At 37.6% G+C, this 11975-nt stretch overlaps 1 long non-coding RNA gene across 1 annotated transcript; it reads left to right on the top strand.

The window, feature by feature from the left end:
- On the top strand, positions 9468–9850 carry LOC110264651. Its single transcript, XR_002350827.1, has 2 exons — positions 9468–9623; positions 9718–9850. It is a non-coding gene; the product is annotated as an uncharacterized LOC110264651 (long non-coding RNA).

The following is an 11975-nucleotide window of genomic DNA, read 5'->3' as shown; positions in this document are numbered from 1 at the left end:
TATAGGAGTAGCTTTGAATTAGTTTGGGAGTTGGAAACTTTAGGGAGCCTTTGGCATAGAGCTACTCTCTGTATTTTACTTTCTCTGCACTTCTAGTTTTACTTTCATCATGTATTCTCCATCTTTGTTTTCATTTTCCAGAGCTATGAACAACTAAACCCCTTTCATTGGATTAGGGAGCTCTGTTGTAATTTGATGGATCAATATTAGTTTTCATTTTCCTTCTTCTATCTTTTCTCTTGATTTTACTAGAAAGCTTTCGATCTTCATCCAATTGGGTAGTTATCTTGGAAAAGAAGCTATTCATATTTGGATCTCTTTTGAACCTTGAAAGAGGAATGAAGAGATCATGCTAGAAATGCTTTCTCATGCTGGACCAAATTGGGTTTGGATGGATATGTGACTATAATCCTACCCACACTTGATTTGGGAAATGCATGTGGTATAATCAGTGACCATACTTCATCTCTTCTCATGAGCAATTGACCAAGGAATTGGCTATTGATCAAGATTTGAGAGATTGAATTACCAAGAAATTGGAATTCGATCACTTAAGATTGCCAAGGAGATCAATGAATGCATTGATTGAGGAAGAGATGAAAATGAGATTAATCCGGAGAATGCAACATCTCCTGAGCCCAATGAACTCCCCATTTCTAATCTTACCCATTCTCTTTAAATTCTGCCATTTACTTTTATGAGCAATTACCCCATTCCCGTTTAAGATTCTGCAATTTACTTTCCGCCATTTACATTCAACTCTTTATTTCTAGCATTTACTATTTCTGCTATTTACTTTCCCGCCATTTAATTTTCTGATTTCCAAAGTTATTAATTGAGGGTAAGCCTGGAAGAATAGAAGAGTTACAGATGAATTTACAAAAAAAACTCAATTGTGTGAAAAAAATCTCAAATTAAATTCTGGTTCGCTCAACTAGAACATTCCTTTAATTAAAGTTGCTTGATCAATCAATCCCTGTGGGATTCGACCTCACTATATTGTGAGTTATTACTTGACGACAATTTGGTATACTTGTCGAAGGGAAATTTGTTGAGAGACAAGTTTCCGTGAGTATCAAGTTTATGGCACCGTTGCCGGAGATTAATTTTGTATCAACAATGATTAAGTTGGAGGATCACTAGATTGAGCATTTGTTATTCTGTAGATTTAAATTTCTGTTTGAGCACTTTACTTCAGTTATTTCAGTTGTTTACACTCTGTTTCACTCACCCACTAACTGTTTGATATATTGCATCACTAACACTAACAGCATTTTTTTTAAAATAGTCTCTGGATCTATTTCCTTGCTTGTGCCTTGTTGGTTGCATGACAGGGAGAAGAAGCGGGGCTTCAATTTCCTTTGATTCTGAACCTGAGAGGACCTTCCTTAGATTAAGGAGGGAAGCAAGAGGAAAGAGAGTAGTTGGTGCTGAGGAAGAGGAAGAGTACTTTGAACCAAACATGGAGGAGAATATGGAGAACCATCATGAAGAAGAGGCTCACAACCATGGCAGAGAAGGTCTAGCAAATCATGCTGGGCAAGAGAGAAGAGTTCTGGGTTCTTACAACAACCCAAACCTAGGAAACTGTGGAAGTAGCATCCAAAGGCCAACCATACATGCCAACAATTTTGAACTAAAGCCACAGCTCATCACCCTTGTTCAGAACAACTGTTTATTCGGAGGGAGTGTCCAAGAAGACCTCAATCAACATCTAACCACCTTCCTGAGGATATGTGATACTGCAAAGTCTAATGGTGTTTATCCTGACACCTATAGACTACTTCTGTTCCCTTTCTCACTCAAGGACAAGGCATCTAAATGGCTGGAGTCCTTCCCAAAGGAATGTTTAGCAACCTGGGAAGAGGTGGTGAACAAATTCTTGGCAATATTCTATCCTCCTCAACAGATTAACAGGCTAAGAGCTGAGGTGCAAACATTCAGGCAGCAGGATGGTGAGACTCTATATGAAGCATGGAAGAGGTTTAAGGACCTAACAAGGAGGTGTCCACCAGATATGTTCAATGAATGGGTGCAGCTACACATTTTCTATGAAGGTCTTTCTTTTGAATCAAAGAAAGCAGTAGACCACTCATCCGGGGGATCTCTGAACAAGAAGAAGACCATTGAGGAGGCCATAGATATCATTGAAACTGTAGCAGAGAATGACTAGTTCTATGCCTCCGAAAGAGGGAACACTAGAGGAGTGATGGAGCTAAACAATGTAGATACTCTGCTGGCCTAAAACAAGCTCATTACCAAGCAGTTGGCTGACCTCACCAAGAAGATGGAGAGGAACTAAGTAGCAGCAATCACCACCTCATCAACAACCCAAGAGGGAGTGAATGCAGAGGCAGAGAGTGAGCAGGAGCAAGCCAACTACATTGGGAATTCACCTAGACAAAATCATGACCCATACTCCAAGACCTACAACCTTGGTTGGAAGAATCATCCAAACTTTGGGTGGGGGAATCAACAAGATCAAAGCCAAGATCAGAGACGTCACAACCCCAACAATAATGCAGCTCACCAACAATTCATACAGAGAACATATCAACACCACCATAACAACACCTCTCCACATCCATATCAAAACCAGAATAACACTCCTCATCCTTCTACCTCCAATCCCAACCTACCATCATCTGATGACAGACTCTCAAAGATTGAGAACCTGCTGGAAGGCATATGCAAAGAGATTCAAGACAACAAGGTGTTCAAGGAGGAAGTGCGAGCAAATTTTAAGAACCAGGGAGACACCATCAAGAGGTTGAAATATCAAGTGGGGTATCTCTCTGAGCAGATTCCCAAACCTACAGATGGATTCCTAAGTGACACAGAGAAAAATCCGAGAGGTGAAACAAAGAAAGTAAGATAGGAAGATTGCAAGATGGTCACTATAATTGGTAAGGAGACTGAAGACAAGCCAAACAAGCCGTCAGAACAACCTGGAGATACCTCGGCAGATAAGAAGGAAAAAGATCACAAAGAACCAAAAATCTCACAACAGGAGCTGCTGAGACTCTATGCACCCTTTCCCCAACTACTCAATGGTACTGTGGAGAAGAGAATATACTCAAGATTTCTTGACTTGTTTGCATCTTTGCATGTAAACATACCATTCATCAAGACCATCCTACAAATGCCTGCATACATCAAGTATATGAAGGAACTGCTTCCCAAGAAAAGCTCACTCAAGGGAGGCCAAACTATAGTGATGAATAAGGAGTGCAGCGCCCTCATTCAACCAGAGTTGCCTACAAAAAGAAAGAACCCAGGGAGCTTTCACATCCCCTGTGCCATAGGAGAAACAATGTTTGATAAAGCACTCTGCGATTTGGGAGCAAGCATCAACTTAATGCCCTTATCCCTTATGAAGAGGCTGCAGATCAATGAGATAATGCCCACAGATGTAGTCATCAGGCTGGCTGACAAAACTCAAAAACAAGTAATAGGAGTGGTGGAAAACGTGTTGATAAAGGTTGGGAAATACTTTCTTCCCACAGACTTTGTCATATTGGACATGGAAGAGAGTCACACTCACCCAATCATATTAGGAAGACCATTCCTAGCTACAACCAGAGCACTCATAGATGTGGAGCGAGGGGAGCTAATCTTGAGGATCCATGATGAACAACTCAGCTTTAATGTCTTCAAATTCTCACAAGAAATAGATCAAAAGAACAAGGAACCAAGGAAGAATCACAGTGAGATAACGAAGGAAGAAACAAGCATTGAAGCACAACCAGCACATCTGGGAACTCCCTTGATTGATGAACAAGGCAAACAGCAACTGCCATAGCTCAAAGAAAATCAGGAGGAACCTAAACCACCAGAACCATATGAGACCAGTAACCACATTTCCTTAGAAGAGGAGGTCACAAAGAGTAAGACAACATCACAAGGAACAAAGAAGAAGGTACCAAGGAGGTGGAGGAACAAGAAGATCCCTACCGAGGACTTCTCTCCAGGGGATAAAGTGATCTCAGCTTACTTCCCAGATATCTCCCCTGATCTCCCCACTGTACCATCTCAGTTACCTAAGGTCTTCACTATCAACAGAGTTCTCTCCTTGGAACATGTAGAGATCATTGATACAACCAATGGATATAGGTCCACAGCAAGAGGGGAGGGCTTGAAGCATTATCAACCTCTCTGATGAAGGAGAAACGTCAAGCTAGTGACGCTAAAAAAGCGCTTCATGGGAGGCAACCCATGTTTCATATGCTTTTAGAAAATAGTGAATAAGTCAATATTCATGAATCCCAACCCAAACTTGACAAACACTTGGTGAAATCCTTACTAGGCAGTATATAGTGAAGAATAAGTTTGGTGTTCAAGGCATGCCGAGAGAGCATGAATGCAATTCAGAGCATGGTAGTCTTGGAGCCTTGAACAAAACTTTTTCATCACAGTGCTACAAACTAAGTTTGGTGCCACCCAAGGTGCCACCAATGTGCATATAAGGATACACAGTTAGTTAGTTAGTTGGTGTTCATGAATAAACAATCTAGTTCTTTTTCTTTATTATTCTAGCCATAAAGTTTAATTTCTCAATGATATTAATTTTTCTTATTTTATTTTTATAGGAAAAGGGAAAGAAGCATTGAAGGGGATTGATTGGACAATTAAATGAGGAAGGTTCGGATAACACAAAAGGAAAATATTTCACACGTGTCTCAAGGGGAAATGCATGGGGAATGGTTGCCATGCAACATTGGAAGAAGAACAAACTTGGAAAATGAACCAACCCCATCAAGTTGGTAATCCTTGTGCTTATTCCATACAAAACCCCATCCGTTCATCATACACCAACCCCATCAATCCACACCTTTCATCTCCTCCTCACTTCCCTATATAAGTGAATCCTAGTCCGTACTTCCCCTTCACACCCAAAGTGCTATTTCTCACACTTCACACCTTTGGCATCCAAATTCCTTCATCACACCCTGTCCTAACCAACCAAATTCCTCATCTATCCGTACCTTTCACTCTCTTCACACAGCAACTCAAATTCATGGCAGTATCAAGCTCCAAGAGGCAAAAGAGGAAGGAACCAATGGAGAGCATCCCTTTTGATGAGAAGAGATCCAAAACTACGTTCCATGAGCTCAAATTTGAACGGATAAAGCTCAAGAAGATACTACCTGAGTTAACATTCCAAATTGACGAGGATGAGTGCCCACAGATTCGAGAGAAAATTGAACAAAGAGGATGGCAAAGGCTCACGAACCCAGAAGGGAAGATCAATGCAAACCTCATCAAAGAGTTCTATGCAAACGTGGTTAGAGAAGATAAAACCAAAGCCCCAACCTTCAAAAGCTATGTAAGAGGAAAAGAGGTCGACTTCAGTCCAAATGCTATAACAAGAGCCCTTCAGCTGAAATCACCATATTTTGATGAGCTTAGTTATCATGCAAGGATAAATAAGAGCCCTGACAATGATGAACTCGAAGAAATAGTGACTGACATATGTGTCATAGGAGCTGACTAGGAAAGGTATGCAGATAAGAGACCCCGGTTCATCAAGAGGGGAGACCTTAGCCCAGAAGCCAAGGGATGGTTTGAACTGGTGAGGAGGCCTATTCTCCCAACTGCAAATAATTCAGAGGTCAATATTAATCGAGCGACTATGGTACATTGCCTAGTACAAAGTGGAGAAATCAATGTGCATGAACTCATAGCTAAGGGCATTCAAGAGTCAGCTGAGAAGGTTGATTCGGGTGCCAGGCTTTGGTACCCCAGCACCATTCTCAGATTGTGAACAAAAGCCAAGGTAGTCTTCGAGGATAGCAATCCAGACTGGGTGAACCCTGGGAGGCTAGTTACACTCCAGCGTCTGATCTATACTACGCCCGCCCAACAACAAAGAAGACCTCAAATAGGAAAGCGAAAACCAAAAGAAGGAGCTCATCAAGAAGAGTCTCATCATGAAGAATATCAACAAGAAGAACAGTATGACCCAACCAACTTGAATCTGAATCATCTTCTAAGAGACATTGAAGACTTGGGGATAAGACATATGGAAGGACAAGAGCAAATACTAAACCTTCAGTCCAACTGGATGAGCCAACAAGAAGAGTGGCAGAAACAACAAATGGAACAGCAATAGGAACACTACTCCCAACTCACTCAAGCCATCAACCAAGTGAATGAAAGGCAAGAACGTCAAGATAAGCGCTTGCAAGAACTCAACCAGCAGCAGCTAGCTCAGATGAAAGCATTCAACGAGTTCAGTGTACTTAATGAAGGACGGCAACTACATAGGGAGGAGTTCAACGTAAACACTCAAGCCAAGTTAAACTACATGTCTAGTCATATGCATCATCTATATTATGCCATCCCTATATATGATGAGGTCCAAAAAGATTTTATATAACAAGAAGAAAGGAAGGTGAAACAGCAGAAGGAAACATTAAAGAAGAATATGGAAGATGCTGGTTTCTGGAAGAAGTTGATTGGAAAAGGAAAAGAAAGTGGGAGTACGAGCACCCAAGAGGGACATAAAGAGGACAAACAAGGAGGGGAGCATGGGCATCCACATGAGTAAAAGGTGGTGGAGTTCCTTCTTTGGTCAATCTTTTTCTATGCTTTAAATAAGGAAGATCTTGTATGAAATAGAACATGCTTCCATGTTAGTTTGAACCTTTTAAATTCTGTCTTTTAAGTTTTTCATTGCTTAGGTCTAGGATTGCTAGTCTGAATGTCATTACTGCATCATTTCCTTACTTACTTGTATGCTTGTCCCTTCGAATCAAATGAAAAGAAAATGAGTGTTTTATAAAAGACCAGAGTGGAGTTCATACTATGGAGTAAGTTCCTAAGTTTGTGGTGTAGTCATAAGTTAGCTAAGTTAGTTCACCAACAAGGTGGGAAGACAACTATCTGTCCTAAATCATATGCTTTGAACACACCCCATGAGACTAGCTAAACAACAAGATCCTAATAAGAAAAAGGGAAAGAACAATCAAAGTTGAAGAATAAAAGAAAAAAAATAGCAAGAAAAAAGGCTAGGCACCAAGGGTTTGAGTCTTGAGGGATGTGTCTGTGGTGTTCCTGTACCAAGGATCTGCTTGGATTACTAAGCTCTCAGGGGTGCTTTATCACCTGGTAACTTGGGTTAACTAACCCGGGATTATCAGCTGCAAGAAATTGGAATTCGATCACCTAAGATTGCCAAGGAGATCAGTGAATGCATTGATTGAGGAAGAGATGAAAATGAACTTGATCCGGAGAATGCAACATCTCCTGAGCCCAATGAACTCCCCATTTCTGATCTTACCCATTCTCTTTAAATTCTGCCATTTACTTTTATGAGCAATTACCCCATTCCCATTTAAGATTCTGCAATTTACTTTCCGCCATTTACATTCAGCTCTTTACTTCTAGCATTTACTGTTTCTGCTATTTACTTTCCCGCCATTTAATTTTCTGCAAATCTATTCTGGTTCGCTCAACTAGAACATTCCTCTAATTAAAGTTGCTTGATCAATCAATCCCTGTGGGATTCGACCTGACTCTATTGTGAGTTATTACTTGACGACAATTCGGTATACTTGCTGAAGGGAAATTTGTTGAGAGACAAGTTTCCGTGAGTATCATTCATATCTATCAATAAAGAATAATTGAGCTGCATTTTGTCTGCATAAAACCCATGGTCCAAATTCAATTACCTGCTAAATAATGGCATATATGCTTCTCTGCTTTATTTCATTTCTTCACATGTTTAGTGCTTGCTTGGGGACAAGGAAGATTTAAGTTTGGTGTTGTGATGACAAGTCATCTTATGCTAGTTTTACAAGCATTTTTCACTTGTTTCATTAGGTTTTATGCACTTTCTTGCACAATAAGTAAGTGATTGGTGTGGATTTTCATGATTATTTTAAATCAATCAAACATCATTTATTTTACACAAAATCATAAGGTTTATGCTAGAATTAATTGATTTTATGAATGATGCACTACAAGAAAAATACCCATTCAGCCACACTTTTTTTAAGCTACATTTGAAAAGCGTAGCCTATTCATAGAATAGGCTACGCTTTTCTCCGTGTTGCCTTTTTATAAGAGAAAAGGATACAAGTTCTGAAATTGGAGGTTTAGGGTTCCGATTTAGGGTTTTTAATTTGGGAGTTTTGTACACTAATTGCCTGTTATCCGTGAAATCTGAAGTTTGGTTTAGTTCAAGTGATTCAGTTGTTGTTTACTGAAATCTGAATTGACTAGAGGTTGCTTGTTGTTCTAAACCATACTTGTTTGGGTAATAGAAAAATGAAATGCAGTCACTGCCATCACATGGAACTAATTGGTTATGATTCTTTATTGCTTCCTTAATTGCCTCCGGTAAGACAAGAAAATCGAGATTTCTTAATATATTTCTGTCACGAATAATTCTATGAATCAAGGTTTCTTCTGTACAGAAAAAATCATTGAATAGTTCTTCTACATAGAAATTAAAAGTAGTATATGGTTCTTTAATTAGAGGTCACAAGAGAGCAAAGTATATGGTTCTACTTATATATGCATAGAGAGAAAGGGCTGAAACAGTTGATGGACAAAGATAGTGTGGTGCACAAAAAGGTGAAATAGATGAAGGATATGGCTGGAAAAGCTGTCCTTAATGGTGTTCTTCTTTGAATTCTGTTGAAGAACTAATTGAGGATATCGTAGGTAGCAATTTATAACTATTCTGTTGTGTTTCATGAATATAGTTTTCCTTTCTTAGAATCAATGAATAAATTAGTGTGATAGAGAATTTTCTGACTAATATGACATAAGTTAGAAATTAAATTATTGTAGTTGGTCTATCAATTTTTCTTGAACTGTTGCCAGATCTTTCTATTCCCATATGCTCTATTTTAATGTTGACTAAACCTCTATGATAGTGATGCTATTAGCTTTAGCACTAAGTCATACTTATTATCATTAGTGGAAAATTACAAATTACAATTCTTTCATCTTCGTGACCTACTTCCTTATATATACGCCTGCTGAATGGTGTTATCAAGTTTAAAAGCATTCAAACTACTTTAAACAGTTGAAAGAAAGATCAAAAAAACTATGATACGAAATGCAACATGGTTAAGAAGTTATTAGATCTCTGCTTATCTGAGACAGAATCCTACTTAGTTTATTGAAATTCAATTGTTTTTAGGTTTTTTTATACTACAATATCTAGGAATATCAATATGTATCATTTCTCCTTTTATTCATGGTTGGTTTTTTCATTAGCTTATTCATTGATACTGAATCCTTGCCAGAAATATCATTTAAATCTTTTTTTCCTTTAATAAAAACTCTCAACTTCTAATTCTAGTATCTTTAACATGCAATAGTTAGTTGTTGTTAAATTACTAAAATTCTAGGTCAGGTAAGGATCATGATTCCTAAGATCACAGCATGATCTTTTGCAGAAGAATTACTAACTAGATCCTAATTTTGAATGAGTTCAACCATGGTATGACTTTGACTTATTGAAGCTTAGTCCATTGTAAGACATCAAGCCACAATTTTTTGTAGTTTCCTAAGGAATGCTTGAGCACAATGTTGGTGGGTTTCGATTTGACCAGAGAGAGGTAGTTCATAGTTGCAAGATTGATCCTTGTGTTCAGAGAGTTTTATCAGTATGTTAAACTTGTGTTCCATGTGATTGTATTTGTATTTTTCTTACTTGTTTATTTTGAGTTTTTGACCTTAATTATGTGATGAATGTTGCAGGCAAGACGAGCTTTGAGAGCGTTGAGGGCAGTGGTGAGGCTGCAGGCTATATTTCGCGGAAGGCTAGCGAGGAAGCAAGCTGCTGTTACTCTAAGGTGCATGTAGGCTCTTGTTCGAGTTCAAGCTCGCGTCCGCGCTAGGAATGTGAGGGACTCTCCAGAAGGAAAAGCCGTGCAGACACTATTAGATCAGTACCGTAACCAAGCTGATCCTATCAAGGAGGCTGAGGTATTGTAAAAGCTTTTTAAATTCCTCCCCCCAAAAAAGATTCTATAATGGAGAAAAATACTCATGTCATCCAAAGATATATACATAACACTCAAGTTAGTCCTGCATTGATCTTAAATGTCATTGTAGTCTCTCTTTTTTGAAATTGATATAAATTTTTAGTTCTCTTAGACATCAATATGTATCATTGCCAACTTGCTCATTCTGGTAAACTTTTTTTTTTAATTTTTCCCACTTAAATCACCTCAAGTGAAGATATTTCTGGTGCTTTTTCCAATTTTAATCTGTACCCCGTACTGGGTATTTCAATTTGATTAATTTATTTATTTTTCTTATATTAATATAATAATAATAATAGTTTTTTATTATGGTTATGAAATCTGGGTTCTGATTTTTTGGTCTCCTGAAGAATATGTGTGTGTGTGTGTGGCTTTTTTCTGAATTACTTAAAATGCACAAGTGTTAGCTTGGATCTATGTCTTTTGGTTGGTCATCCTAATAAATGGGGTTGCTTGGTGGTTTAGTATTGAGGGTTGTTCTACCTGCTCTGTTTAACTGTTTTGAGGGTACGGTTTATAATATTAGGAGTATGAGGGTGGTTGTTGTTCTATCTTTGCTGAGGTTGATGGTGCACCTGTGTCACTTAATTAGGACATGTTGCTACAACACTATGCCATTGCCCATGTAATTTATCACACATTTTACGAAATATAACACAATTGATTATCTTGTTCTTGAAAGTTGGAGTCATCGATGCAAGAGTCCATGTCATCAAAACAAGATCCTTCAATTTTCACTCTTTATACTTGTCTGATTTTGTAGTTGATGGTTTTCCACCTTTTTTTAGCAAATTGAGATGAATTTTTTTCTTTTGAAAAATAATCTCCTAAAGATTGGCTCTGTACAGTGATGAGTATAGTTTTGTGCCATGTACTATCTAATTAAGATTCATGCCATATTATTATTGTGATAACAAATGATTATTGTTTGTCTACTTTAACTTTATTCTTTGTTGATTGAGATTCAAGAAACTGCATGTAATTAAACAGGATTAGATTAAAGAGAGGTGGCATTTATTTCTTTGGTCTCTTTAATTATAGTAATAAAAAAAGTCAAAACCCAATGAAATTGAAAATGAATTGAATCTGAATTATTTGACTGAAAAAAGGAAACATTAAAATTCTCTCCGCTTAAAATTTCTTGATTCCTTCAAATTTGTGTGAAAAAATCAGCTTGCATAAAGTTAATTAGAACTATTTCCCTAAAAATTACTATTATTATAACTCTTTTCATTATTATTAAAGAACATTCTTTGCCAACTGGATATATAGTTGCATTGCTTGGGTGCTCTGTTTTTCGAAAGAGCCATTCCCATTATGGAATAGCCAAACAAGGGTACACTAGTTATGAATATCATGAGCTATGTATATATATAATATTGATATAACATGCTGGAGTGGATCACAGAGCAGAAGAATATTAATTAATTAAAAAATTAGAGTGGTAAATATCATAGTTTTACACAATAATATTTTGTATTTTTACTTAATTAGATTGCCGTTATCTGTTGAATAATTTAATTGCTGCTGCTGCTGCTGGGTCCCAAATCTGTTTGATTGTATCAATTTAATTCTTGCTAAATGATGATTGTGCTAAATTCGTGGTTAAATGGTTGGATATGGCAATTACAATTTTTTTTGTCTGTAATTTTTACAGTTATTCGTGGTTAAGGTTGAAGGCGAAAGTTTTTGGTTAAGGTCTTCCAAGAAGATTTTGTTAAAACGTTGATCGTGTCATGGCAAGGTACAATGCATACTTTAATTCTTTTGATTTGTTAGTTTTGAAGTTGCAATTTAACTTATTATATTTGTACTATAAATTCTATGTTTCTCTTTATTTGTTTTACCTCAATATGTTTCTAGAGAATTACTTCTAAGACTAGGAACTATTTCCCAACCTAGTTACAAGTCTTTGAATGTCCTTTTCATTGCCCATTCCCTTTGTAGCGAATAACTCCCTGCCTCCTCTAT

Source organism: Arachis ipaensis, chromosome B07 (assembly GCF_000816755.2).
Source record: "Arachis ipaensis cultivar K30076 chromosome B07, Araip1.1, whole genome shotgun sequence".
Taxonomy (NCBI): Eukaryota; Viridiplantae; Streptophyta; class Magnoliopsida; order Fabales; family Fabaceae; genus Arachis; species Arachis ipaensis.
The sequence above is the reverse complement of the archived record's forward strand: the minus strand, read 5'-3'. Positions and strand labels throughout refer to the sequence as shown.